Source organism: Pipistrellus hanaki (genome assembly GCF_964339955.1).
Source record: "Pipistrellus hanaki genome assembly, chromosome: 4".
NCBI classification, from domain to species: Eukaryota; Metazoa; Chordata; class Mammalia; order Chiroptera; family Vespertilionidae; genus Pipistrellus; species Pipistrellus hanaki.
Genome location: NC_140506.1, coordinates 37,919,891 through 37,932,932, shown reverse-complemented (window position 1 = coordinate 37,932,932; position 13,042 = coordinate 37,919,891). Strand labels below are relative to the sequence as shown.

Sequence of the window (13,042 nt, the reverse complement as noted above, 5' to 3'; positions counted from 1 at the left end):
AGTCAGCAAAAGATAAGAGAATTACTGTTCTAGAAGTTGGGAGTTATGATTTTCTTGGCTATTTAACCAGCTATGTGGACGTGAACAAGCCTCTGAACATTGCTGGCCTTGGTCTCCTTATTCTATAAGATGGATTCTGGGTTTCCAGGGAACAATTTATATACCAAGGCAGCATAGGGTGGCATTTAGGAGCACTGACTCTGGAGCCAATCCACCTGAGTTTATAGCCCAGTTCTTATTTAACTTCTCGGTGTCTACATTCTTCCTCTGTAATATAGGATAATTGTTCCAATTTCATGGGGTTGTTGAGGGAATCAAAAGGTTAATACATATAGGTTCTTTTTCTTCTTTTTTTTTTTATCTCCCCAAACCACCAAAGGAAGTTCCACAACTTGGTGGGTATTTAGGGGACTGATGCATTGTTGGATTGATTAATATTTTTAGTTTTCTTTTTAAATTTCTATTTGTATTGATTTTGAAGAGAGAGGAAAGGAGGGCAGGAGAGAGAAAGGGAGGGAGAGAGAGACATAACCATCAATTAGTTGATCCACTTATTTATGCATTTATTGGTTGATCTTATATGTGCCCTGGCCAGGGATTGAAACCACAACCTTGGCATCTCGGGACGACGCTCTAACCAACTGAGCTACCCGGTCAGGGCACATACATGCTTTAGAACAGTGCTTGGCACATAGTAAGCTCTCAATAAATGATAGCTATTAACACTATGGGTATCTAGTACAGTTTCAGAATTCTCTTTGTAACTGCATTCTGTCTCTAAGCAGGGATCCCCTAACTCTGAGCTACTATCTAGTCAGGATTCAAGCAGGTGTATCCAAGAGTTGGATCAAGAGAAAAAGAAGAAAAAAAAAAGAGAGAAAAAGAAAGATGGGTGTTAAGGCTAGAAGAAGGACTGAATAAGTTAGTACACACTGTATAGAAATCGGCAACATTTGCATACTGTGTGTGAAACTTGTTTCCCTATGCAAAGTCAACAACTGATAATGAGCTTGGGCAGCTGGAGGTGTCACCTTTCAGGCGAGCCCCACCCTCTCCTCTGCCACCACCTGCCTCCCTCCCACCTTCCCACATTCCACTACTCTCCTTTTCCTGTCAACATTGGTCATCACCACTACCTGCTGTCATAATATCAAGGGAGGAATACAGATGTCACTCAGAAAGTGTTTATCTCTGCTAAGCCTCAATAGAGGAGCTTCATGAGTCCAAGGCATTGCTAGAGCTGGATTCATCTTCCTGAAAAGGGTGAATGAAATGAGATAATTTTATTTGAGATTATTAGTATTTCAAAATTCAAAGTTTTAAAGCCCTTTATGAAACAAACAAAAAGTCCTATGAGGTTTTCCTTAAGGTATATTTAAGTTGAAATATGTCATCATAGACCAAGACTTATAATTTAAATTATGATATACTCCTGAATTTAAAATATATTCTCTTTAACTTAGAATATATTTTTCTTAAAGCTTTTAATTTTAGGAATGAAACATTTGAGACCATTAAGTTTCAAGTCAGCATTTTTTTAGATGAGGAACTAAGATGTGGTGAGGTGAAGATACTTGTCCTTCACATAGCTAATTAGCAATGTCGGAATAAGAACAGAATTTTCAGTAAAAAATTATTTTTCTTATATCACAGAGAGCTCCTCCTTCAAGGTAATTATTGTTATTACATTTAAAAGGGTTCCAGAATGTGAGGACGAGTGAAATTAGTGGCATCAACAGCTCATGTGGAATGGTGGATAAAGGTATAGGGTCTGGGGCCAAACTGGCAGGACGGGAATCCTGTAGTGTTATCTTCAGCAGGTTATTCCATCTCTTTGTAAAGCCACAATTAACCTGATGGAAAATGTTTTAATCTGTAGAGTGTTCTGCTCTATATTAGAGACAGAGTAATTATTAGATGCATGTAAGACTGGAACCATTTATGTATTTACATGCTCAATAATCGTTAGCTATCATTTTTGAAAGACACTAAAAAGTATCTGCTTCATTTATAGTTCTTCTTTTGCTACAATAAGAATATTTAGGAATGTCTACACCCTGGCTCCTTTTTATAGCTCTTTCCCTATTTAAGAATCTTGAGAAATTAGAATTCTCTTCCTAATTCCATCCTGTCCCCACCTCAGTTCAAACAGATACTGTTCCAACTCTATAATCCAGACAGAGGATAAAAACCTGGGCAGATCTTGATCTTAGCCATATACCTAGTGTTCAGACCAGTGCCTGAAAAATAAATGTTTGAGGGGGAGTGGAGAGCTGGGTGAAAAAGGTAAAGGAATTAAGCAAAAACAAAAACAACAACAACAAAAACAAACCCTCAAAACAAACAAACAAAAAAACAGACACAGACAACAGTATGATTATTGCCAAGGAGAAAGAGGTGGAAGAGGGCAAAGGAGGGGGGTGTGTGTGGAATAGAAGGTGGCAGAAAGAGACTTGACTTTGGATGGTGAGCACACGATGCAGTATGCAGATGATGTGTTATAGAATTGTACACTTGAAACCTGTATGGTTCTATTACCAGCGTCACCCCCAATAAGTTCAATAAAAAATTGAAAATTAACAAGTGAACAGACAAACAGAGAAACAAAAACTCATAGACACATACAACAGTATGGTAGTTATCAGATAGAAGCCGGTGGGGGAGTAACAAAGGGTAAAGAGGGTCAAATATATGGTGAGGAGGTAGGCTTGACTTTGGGTGGTAAACACACAATGCAATATGCAGATGATGTATACAGATTTGTACACTTGAGACCTATATACTTTTATTAAACAACATCACCCCAATAAATTTATTTTTTTAAAAGAAAAATAATTTAGAAAAAAGAAATAATTGTGAAAGATGATTACAGTGGTATCACCAGAATTTTTATATAGAAATGGTTTAGTGGTGATCATCTGGTTGGGACTGGAGATTAGGAAACTTGAAATTAAAATTGTATTTGCTGTAGGAAAAGATGGTAATTAAAGGGGTGTGGCTAATATCCCCCTCATGACAGCCCTTGAAATCACCAGTGAATGAATATGTGAGTGAACGAGTAAAGGAATAAATGAATGAGTGAATGTAGTAGAGTTAGAGCTGTTTTAGTAGTCCCCACCACTGCTGTACAGCCTCCAAGCAATACTAGCGGTGGGATGGTGGGTCGGTCTCAAATGGGAACTGAGATGGACCACTTTGATATAAATTGGGTATTAATGTATTATCTTTACCTGTCCACAACCCTAGACTGGAGAAGTCCGAATTTTAAGAATTATACAAAAGATGTATTCAATGCCATTGCAGGTAGACAAACAACTTATGCATGGCCTTTCACCTAAGACTTGTGCCCTAAGATTCGAAAACAATGTTCTAGAGTGTGTATATTTACTGTCAATTTTCTCAACACTTTTTAATTTTTCTTCACTGTGGTATGAGATTAATAAGGTAACCATTTTATATCTTGATGTGAAAGAAACTCAAGTATAAACTATTATTGTCATTTTTCTAATCCAGAATGATCTGGATGAAGTAGTGATCTCCAAATGATAATGGAGAGTTTGTGCTGAGTTTTTAATTTGATTGATTTGTTGAATTTTAAATTAATTAGATTGTGAATTTTTAATTCACATGGGACCAAAAATTACATGTCTCCTCTTTGTTGACAAGCTTTATCTTTTCCATGCAAGCCCAGTCTCTACCTTTTTGCTTTTATTTTTCTATCTGGAACTTGTCTGACTGGTCTTTGCTTCTGAAGACATCAGGTTACTATATATGAAAATCTTGGCATTCCTTCCTTGATGACTGCATAAATGACTAATTACATGTGAGGCATATTATATTCTTGTTAGGTAACTTCATGTGTTCCAGAGAATCACTAGCACAGTATAGCCTTTTGTTTCTTTAAAAAGGACTATAGTATCTGTTAAAGTAGAAAATTGTTTTATTCTCTTTCCTTTCCAGAGGTTTTAGTTTTTTAGTCTTCAGAATTAGACTTCTTTCAGTCGTTTGAAAATGATTTTTGCCTTGCTATTGGGGCCTTTTTGGCAAACACTGCCTTTTCACTGGAGTTGAAACATGGTTTGATTTATTTTTATTGTTTCTGAGTTTGTTTACCAATGTAATTAATATTGTCAAATCTGTTCTTGGAATAGAGCTTAATCCCTCAACTTTTGTTTCTGATGCTAGGGTGATTAGCTTTGGAGAAATAAATATTTTTTTAATTGTGTGCCAGGCATATTGGCGGTGGTGGTTAGCATTCCTTACCTTCCTGCTTCTTCCTATGTTTGTTTATATGCTCACTCATCCATAACATCTCAAAATCAATCACTATTCCTTCAGTCTGGAGAAACATGACAGGCCTCTTTTCTAATGAACTTCTTCCTACAAATGGACCATAAGAGCCACTTGCTGACACAAATTCCCTTTTCTAAGAAAAGGAAGTCACTGTTTTTAACATGGCTCTCCTTAGCTAGTCTTATATTTTATTCAAATATCCCCATTTAAAAATGTTAGGATAGTTAATAAAAATTAATTTCAGCAGTGCTGCTTTCATTCTATATGTCTCCTTTTACTTAACCTTTTGTGACCCACTGGAATTTTCAAGTCCCTTAGTAAAAATATTCCCACAGTTTGGTATGCTGGGACTAACAGGACCTTAAGTGTCAATTGTCCTGTAAGAACTTAGGTTCCATTGATGACAGATTTTGTAATAAATAATGCAAAAAATGAGTTACTCTTTTGTTACTGTTTTGATCAAAAGGTGGCATTTCTTTTCTCTTTAAGGGTATCTAATTTTAAGTTGCTAAAAACCAAAATTTCAATCAATAAAAGTTATTCTATTAATTTGGCTCCCCCCAACTATTTCTATATTTTATCTATTTAATTGTTTTTTGGTTTTTTATTTTTTATTTTTTTTAAATATATATTTATTGATTTTCCACAGAGAGGAAGGAAGAGGGATAGAGAGCTAGAAACGTCAATGAGAGAGAAACATCGGCCAGCAGCCTCCTGCACACCCCCTGCTGGGGATGTGCCCGCAACAAATGTACTTGCCCTTGACCGGAATCGAACCTGGGACCTTTCAGTCCGCAGACCAAAGCTCTATCCACTGAGCCAAACTTGCTTCGGCTAATTGTTTTTTGTTTTTGTTTTATCACAAAAGTTATGACTTCATCTGTCTACTGTTCTCTTCTTCACATACCTCACTCTGTAGAAGACCAGGACAGAAATTCATGGAGAGTCTGACGGAAAGGAACGGAGAAGAGAGAAAGGCTTAGGAGGGTGAACAGCTGGTGAGCAGGTGGAGCAGTCCTGTCATCAACACTTGTGGGCTCTGCTTCCTCATCTAGCTACCTGAGGAAGCTACCAGTAGATGAGTTTGTCATTGGCCACTGCAGCTTCCTTTGGCTTCTTCTCATGACTTTGAAACCATCCTCAATTGCTTCAGAAGGCAATTGTTTTATTTTCCTTGTTGGCCCACAGGGTGATTCTGCCACTGTAGCTGCTGGCCTGGCATCATGGAAATCTGACAAGCCTGCTTGCAGAGACCTAACAGATGGGCTTCTTTCTCTTCTCTCCTTTATTACAGTCAGAGAGAGGCCCAGAGGAGGAAGCTGCAGGCATAGAGTCACCCTCTACAAGGGAGCTCTTGTGAAATTCACTCTACAGGGAAAACAATACTATGGGGGTGTCATTTTCAGTTGTGCTGTTGCTGGCATGACAATTTAAACAGTTCTGTTTCCCTGATCTGTTTTGGCTTGGTTTCCACTCTTGCATAATGCACATGCTGGGTTCTTTGTATTGTGGACAGCAAAGAGTCCATGGATACCTGGGCTCAGAGACCTGCAGTGTTCTCTACTTTTCTGAGTTAATCAGAATCAAAGATATTATGTATGTATGTTTGTATGTATGTATGTATAAATATAGCCTCATATTTTTATGGCTAAAACAATATAGCAATTTTATTTATTTATTTTTATTTTTAAATATATTTTATTGATTTTTTACAGAGAGGAAGGGAGAGGGATAGAAAGTTAGAAATATCGAGGAGAGAGGAACATCAACCAGTTGCCCCCTGCACACCCCTCACTGGGGATGTGCCCCAGCAACCGGAATCGAACCTGGGACCCTTGAGTCCACAGGCCAACGCTCTATCCACTGAGCCAAACCGGTTTCGGCAACAACATAGCAATTTTAAAGGTTAGTTGTAATCATTACTATATATTTTAGCTATACCAAAAATACATTAGTTCTTGACTCTAGGTGCTCATTAGAATCAGCTGGGAACTTTTCAAATTATTGATGCCCAGATCTTACTTTAAACCAATTGAATCTAATCTAGAGTGGTGGCGCCCAGACATTTGTATTTTTAATAAACAGCTCAGATGGGTTGAGAACCACTGGTAGATGATAATACTGTTAAATAACAAGATTACTCTCTAACCAGCTTATAAAATATGTTTTCCTGGTGAATCTTTCCCTGGATAAATTTCCCTCCTTAGTCCCAGAGGTAATCATTAGCTTAAATTTTGGTGTTTATCATTTCTATCCAGATATTTAAGCTTTTACCACATCTGTATGTGTGTTTGTAACAATAATATGTATGGCATTTATAAGTTTTAACACTTTGTATAAATGAAATGAAGTCATATCTATCTTACTGAAGATTTTTGTGCTCAAGATTTATCCATACCCCTTTTAAAGCACTCTGTGGGCCTTTTGCTAATGACCCACTGAGCTGTGAAGAAAGGTCAAAGTAAAAACACCACTTTTGGGTGAAGTAGCAGCATATTGTGTAGTTTTGCTTCAATTGGTGGTATGATAAGGTGGAAAGAAAGAAGAAAAAGGAAGGAAGGAAGGAAGGAAGGAAGGAAGGAAGGAAGGAAGGAAGGAAGGAAAGAAGGAGGGAGGGAGGGAGGGAGGGAGGGAGGGAAGGAGGAAGGGAGGGAGGGAAAGAGAAAGAATAAAAGGAAGAAAAAGAATAAAAAAAGAAAAGAAACTGAAGAAAGCTTAAAAAAAGACTTACTCATATTGATATATGTAGTTTTAGCTCATTGTCACTAAGTATAGTATCCTATTATATAAATATCAGAAGCCTGTTGCACAAAGATTCGTGCTAGAATGGGCTTTCCTTTCCCTGGCTGCCTGAACCGCCTTTCCGCTCTGGCCCAGCCCCTTTCCATTCAGGCCCTGGAGCCACCTCTTTCCACTCCAAGTGCACCTTCCCAGGATGCCCTGATGGATCTGGGATGGGGCAGAATGCCTGCATCACCGCCATGGCGATGACACAAGTGTCCCGCCCCCCACCACTCCTCAGCTGTGTATGCAAATTAACCACCACGTTTGTTGGATTCATTTGCATATCACTCCTGATTGGCTGGTGGTGTAGTGGAGGTACGGTCAATTTTCAAGTTTGTTTATTATTAGGTAAGATTAAAATATTTTTTTTTTTTGAAGTGAGCCATTTTAACAGAACTATTTCCATTTTGGGATATTTTCTCCCAGTTTTGTCTTTAAACATACATATATTAATAGTGAGCAAACCACAAGTACTGGCAAGGACATGGAGAAAAAGGAACCCTACCTAGTACATAGCTGGTGGGAATGCAGATTGGTACAACCACTATGAAAAACAGTATGGAGTTTCCTCAAAAAATTAAAAATGGAACTGCCATTTGACCCAGTGATTCCACTTCTAGGAATATATCCTAAGAATCCAGAAATACTAATCAGAAAGAATACATGCACCTTTATGTTCATAGCAGCATTATTCACAATAGCTAAGATTTGGAAACAGCTCAATTGCCTATCAGTAAATGAATGATTAAAAAAACACTGTGGTACATTCACACAATGGGATATTATGCAGCTATAAAAAAGAAAAGCTCTCTTACCCTTTGAGGCAGCATGGATGGACCTGGAGAGTATTATGCTAAGTGAAATATGCCAGTCAGAGAAAGATAAATATCACATGATCTCACTTATACGTGGAATCTATTGAACAAATTAAACTGACAAACAAAATAGACCTAGAGACATGGAACCATGCAACAGACTGATGAATTTCAGAGCAGGGGGCAGACGGGAAGAGATTAACCAAAGAACTTACCTGTATATATCCATAATTCATGGACAAACAGTAGTGCAGTGAAGGCCTGGGGAAGGGGCAGGTGTGGGGGGAGGGGGTCAATGAAGGGAAAAAAGGGGAACATTTTTAATACTTTCGACAATAAAGATAAATTTAAAAATATAGTGATAATTCCATAATAACTCAACTTTGGGTGCTTTTTAAAATTTTTATAAACTTCTTTCCATGTTTCATAATGATTATTTAATTACTACATAATTTCCCTTCATGTTTATTTACCTAACTACACCCCTAATATATTTTGCAGAATGAAGCTGATAATGCTGTAAGGAAGATTTGGAGGTGTGTAACTCACTTGTTTTGTTAAATTATTTCCCTAGAATAATTTTCCATGAGTGGGATCATTGAATCAAAGGCTTTGAATGATTTTATGATTCTTGATACATTTTATAATATAGTTTTCCAAACGCACATTTACCATCTCTGGTTTAACACTAGATGATTTTATTTCATTAGCAAATATAATATTAAGAATGCTTCTTTTGGAGAAGCCATACTCTTTGGTTCCAAACTCTTAGAACAAATCAAACACTGAAGAAAGTTCCCAACATGGAATCAATTTAAATAGACTAATATACAAAGCTAAATGGAATTACAAATACATGAGAAATAGCAAATATATTGCATAATCTTTTCTAGATGTGAATGAACAATGATAATTGAAAATCCCAGACTTATGTTGTCTAAACTCTTTACTAAACCCTCAACCTTCTCACCTGTAGAATGGGATTATAAGAGAAATAATAATAACAATGAGTAGCACAACAAAATTTTTACTGTCGTTATCATGTGCTGAGCACTATTCTACACACTTTACATATACTAGCATTGAATTTTCCTATCAACCATATCATCTAGACATTATTATTATTATTCCTATTTTATAGTTGAGGAACAGAGAGGCTAAATTACTTTTCTAATGTCATATAGCTAGTAAATGCAGAGCCAGAATTCTAACTCAGTCTAGCTCCAGAGTTTACACTTATAATCACCAAGTAAATAAGATGGTTCATATAACTACCTAGTCAAATGCCTGGCACAAAGTAAGTACTCAATGAGTGCTTGATATTTTATTATTATGTATTTTTAAAAAACCAACTGAGTTAGCACAGAGATTTAATTAATTTAAAAGCTCTAGAAAACAGAGTGATGAGTGGAAGTTTTAGCAAGGCAAATTTTGAGTCAAAAGCAACTCTTGGGCACTGGACAGGAACAAGGAGAGGCTGAATGGCCACTTTCAAGAACATTGTAGAATAAACTTTTGCATCAGGTGGATTGATGAATTAGATGGCCTCTAAGACTCTTTCCAACCATAGGATTTTATTATTCTAGATCAGAATCTTATGGTTGTTGTTTTTTTCTACACGGTAAAGCTTCATTTGTTTTCTTTAGTATTAGTTTCAGTTTATGATCCTTATTGATGATATTTTCATTATAATTATCTGAATCATTCAATAAGGAGAGTGTGGCTTTGTTGTTTGTGTAAGTTTTTGGCAGTCTGTTGTGTTGTAATGTTTGATGTGTTACAATACTTGAACATTATAATGGTGCTGGAGAAACCAGCATATAAATCTATAAGTTACTATGCTTATTTCATTAGCAAATCTGGTGGTCAGCCTCCTAGCAGGCATCTACAGGGTTGCTGTCACTTGGCTAAATCTCCTTTGGAATCTGTCATTTTTAGCTATCAAGAGGACATTCAGGCCAATGAAGTCTCATATGTGGCTTTAAATGTTTATATTGAAATTGCTTATGATGGAAGTGAGTTGATGTCACATAACAATTTGCAAGTGACTCAGGGGTGTTCCAATGAGTTTCCTGATGGGAAGCGAATTGCTCCTTGGGAAAAGTACTGTAATAGTTTTGCTCAAGTCTTGGGGAAGCCACATCTACCCTTACGATTTGCCTTCCCTTTGGATTTCAGCCTGGACAACTGTTTTGACTTTACTGTTACATCTTAAACAATCCTATAGAATAATGCACAATTTTATATGTCAACTTGATGTCATTTCTCCCAAAAGAGTGATTACTTAAAGGGCATAGTCAATTCCATTACAAAGTTGTTACTGGAATTTATAGCAGATATGCTGGACTGTCTCAGAGTACTTAGAAAACAATTTCTCCTTAGTTATATGTTGTTGTCTTTAATGTTTTACATTGTGCTGAATGCAGTTTCTATGGAGATAGATAAAAATAGGCATAGAGTTTTGGGTGTCAAATTGTTAACAAATTTACTATGTTAAAATAGAATGTGGAGTCAGAAGGAAGGAAGATAACATTCAAAACAATGTTATGAAATTTAATCTATAATGTAGAGGGGAATGAGAAAACAGAGAGTAGATAGGACTTTATTCTTTATCTTAAGATTTTCCAAAATCTTAAGATAAGTAATTTGAAGTGTTCCTTTTTGAATATTCACTGAAACACACAATTTGCCTTATAAAGAAAATAATCTCCTTATTTAGTGGGATTTGACTACTTTCAATATGAATTTAAACAAAAACTCTCCTAAAACAAAACTTGTTATAGGTTGACTTCTATTTATTATGGTACTTTCATGCAAATAGCTCAGATATTTACACTATCCATATCAGTATTTATACTCTGTGTTTAACTTAGAAACACTGTAACTCAAATTTTAAAAAAATGAAAAAGTGCCATTTTATTTTGAGTAAGCTATAGTTTGATTTGTAATCTGACTGACTAATAAACAATTATGAGTACACATTTGGGCATCTTGCTTTTTAGAACTTCTAAGAAGGTGGCAAGCTACCTGACAGTAATTATAAGTGTCATTATCTTTGTGTTATTCATAATGAATCCAATAGGATGTGGGTGGTGTCTTTATAGTCACCCATGAATTTGGATTAGAACCCTTAAGTCTGGAATGACAGCAGTAGACAATAAGAATGATTGCTTTTTTGGAATGTAAGTAGCATTTTTAAAAGAACTTGTATTATTTGCATACTTAAAGTAAACACTGAAAGATTGGCTTAGGCCAAAAATATTCAAGGTAATATTGCAGGACTGGATAGTAAAAGGGTGGGTTCATATTATGGACTTTTTCAGACAGGAATTTTCTTTTTTATCATGTCTATTTAAGATGAAAGTCAATTTTTTTTTTTTTATTTAACTAAAACAGAAGTGCTCCTTGATCCAGGCCCAGAAGGGATTGAGCTGAAGGAGCTGAGTATAGGGTCTACTGGACTGGTGGAGGGCCAGTCTAAAGTAAGTGAGTCTGACCAGGCTGGTGTTGAGCTGAGGGGACAATCCTAGCTCTTGGGGAGAGAATCTTTGCTTGTGAGACTCGCCTTCCTGCACCTGGTTCCCTCCCTTTCCCTCAACGAAGGCAACTTCCTGGACCCCAGTGCAACCATGGCTGAAGAACAGCTGCTGGTTGAATTGTTTGTAAAGGCTAGCAGGGATGGGGCCAAGATTGAGAGCCCCTTCTCCCAGATACTCTTCATGGTCTCTGGCTCAAGGGTGTCACCTTCAGCATCATCACCACTGACACCAAGAGGTTAACCAAGTTGGTACAGAATCTGTGTTGAGGAGGGCAGCTCCCATTTCTGCTGTATGGCAATGAAGTGTACACAAGTCATCAACAAGATTAAGGGATTTTTGGAGTCAGTGCTATGTCCTCTGGGTACCACAAGTTGGGAACTTTGAACCCTGAGTACAACACAGCTGGCCTGGACATACTTGCCAGATTTTCTCCTTACATCAAGAATTCAAACCCAAGCCTCAGTGATAATCTGGAGAAGGGGCTCCTGGAAGCCCTGAAAGTTTAAACCATTACTTGACATCTTCTCCCCCGCCCCCAGAAGAAGTGGATGAGACCAGTGCTGGGCATCTCTCAGAGGAAGTTTCTGGGTGGCGATGAGCTCATTCTGGCTGAGTGCAGCCCATTGCCAAAGCTCTACATAGTACAGGTGGTACGTAAGAAGTACTGCAGATTCTGTGGATTCTCCATCTTTGAGTTGTTCCTAGGGGTGCATCCGTACTTGCCCAATGCCTATGCATGGAGAGTTCGTCTCCACCTGTCCAGATGTTGTGGACATTGAGCTTGTCTATGAGCAAGTGACCAAGGCCCTCAAATAAGCTCCTCCTGAGCTACCTCACCCCCCTCCATTTTTCTCCACAGGGGCTCCTGGTAGTTTCCACTTGGCTACCCCTTGGACACACTTCAAAATGCCCAGTAGGAAGTGAATTCTCGAGCACTTGTGCAGGACTGCCTTGGAGATGAAGGAAAGGAATGGAAGATCTGGGTGAGATTTTTTATTGTGGAATGGGGTGAGATGGGTAGGACAATGTATTCCAGTAATAAAATGCAGAATGAAAAAAATAAAATAGAAGAAAATTAAGAACCATAATTCAGAAGGGAGTTGACAAACATTTTTTCCCCCAAGAAATGACAAATGTATATTATAGCCAAGTAAAAAAAATCTCAATTAACATTACTCTTAAGCAAATTATACTTTGACAATATCTTGCTACATGTTAGAGATTGTATAGTTATAAGTATAAAATTTGAAACTTACTTTGACATATTCCATTTTGTGAACATTTGGAAGAAAGTATGCTGGCATAGCAATTTATCATTTATAAAACAAGGCAAGGAAATTTAATTTAGAATCTTCTTCTGGTAGATTAGTTAAATAAACAATACTTTCCTATAGACTGAGAAGTTGGCACTGCCTTTTGCCCATGGTAAAGCCCTGAGTAGGGACAAGGCACCCAATTTTGAGATGTAAAAAAAAAAAAAAAAAAAAAAAGAATGTTTCTCTTCTCTGCTAGGGAAGGAAGCACAAAGTAATTGAGGCAGCTTGAGCTTATGCCTCCAACTTGAAAACATCCTTCTTGCACAGGTATTTTTCTTTGCTTTTAACACCTTCT

At 37.2% G+C, this 13,042-nt stretch overlaps 1 pseudogene across 1 annotated transcript; it reads left to right on the top strand.

Annotated features, from left to right (window-relative positions):
• Positions 1-11,521: 11,521 nt before the first annotated feature.
• On the top strand, positions 11,522-12,247 carry LOC311621088 (chloride intracellular channel protein 1-like; annotated as a pseudogene). Its single transcript has one exon. The product of its transcript is annotated as a chloride intracellular channel protein 1-like (transcript).
• The last annotated feature ends 795 nt before the right edge of the window (positions 12,248-13,042 follow it).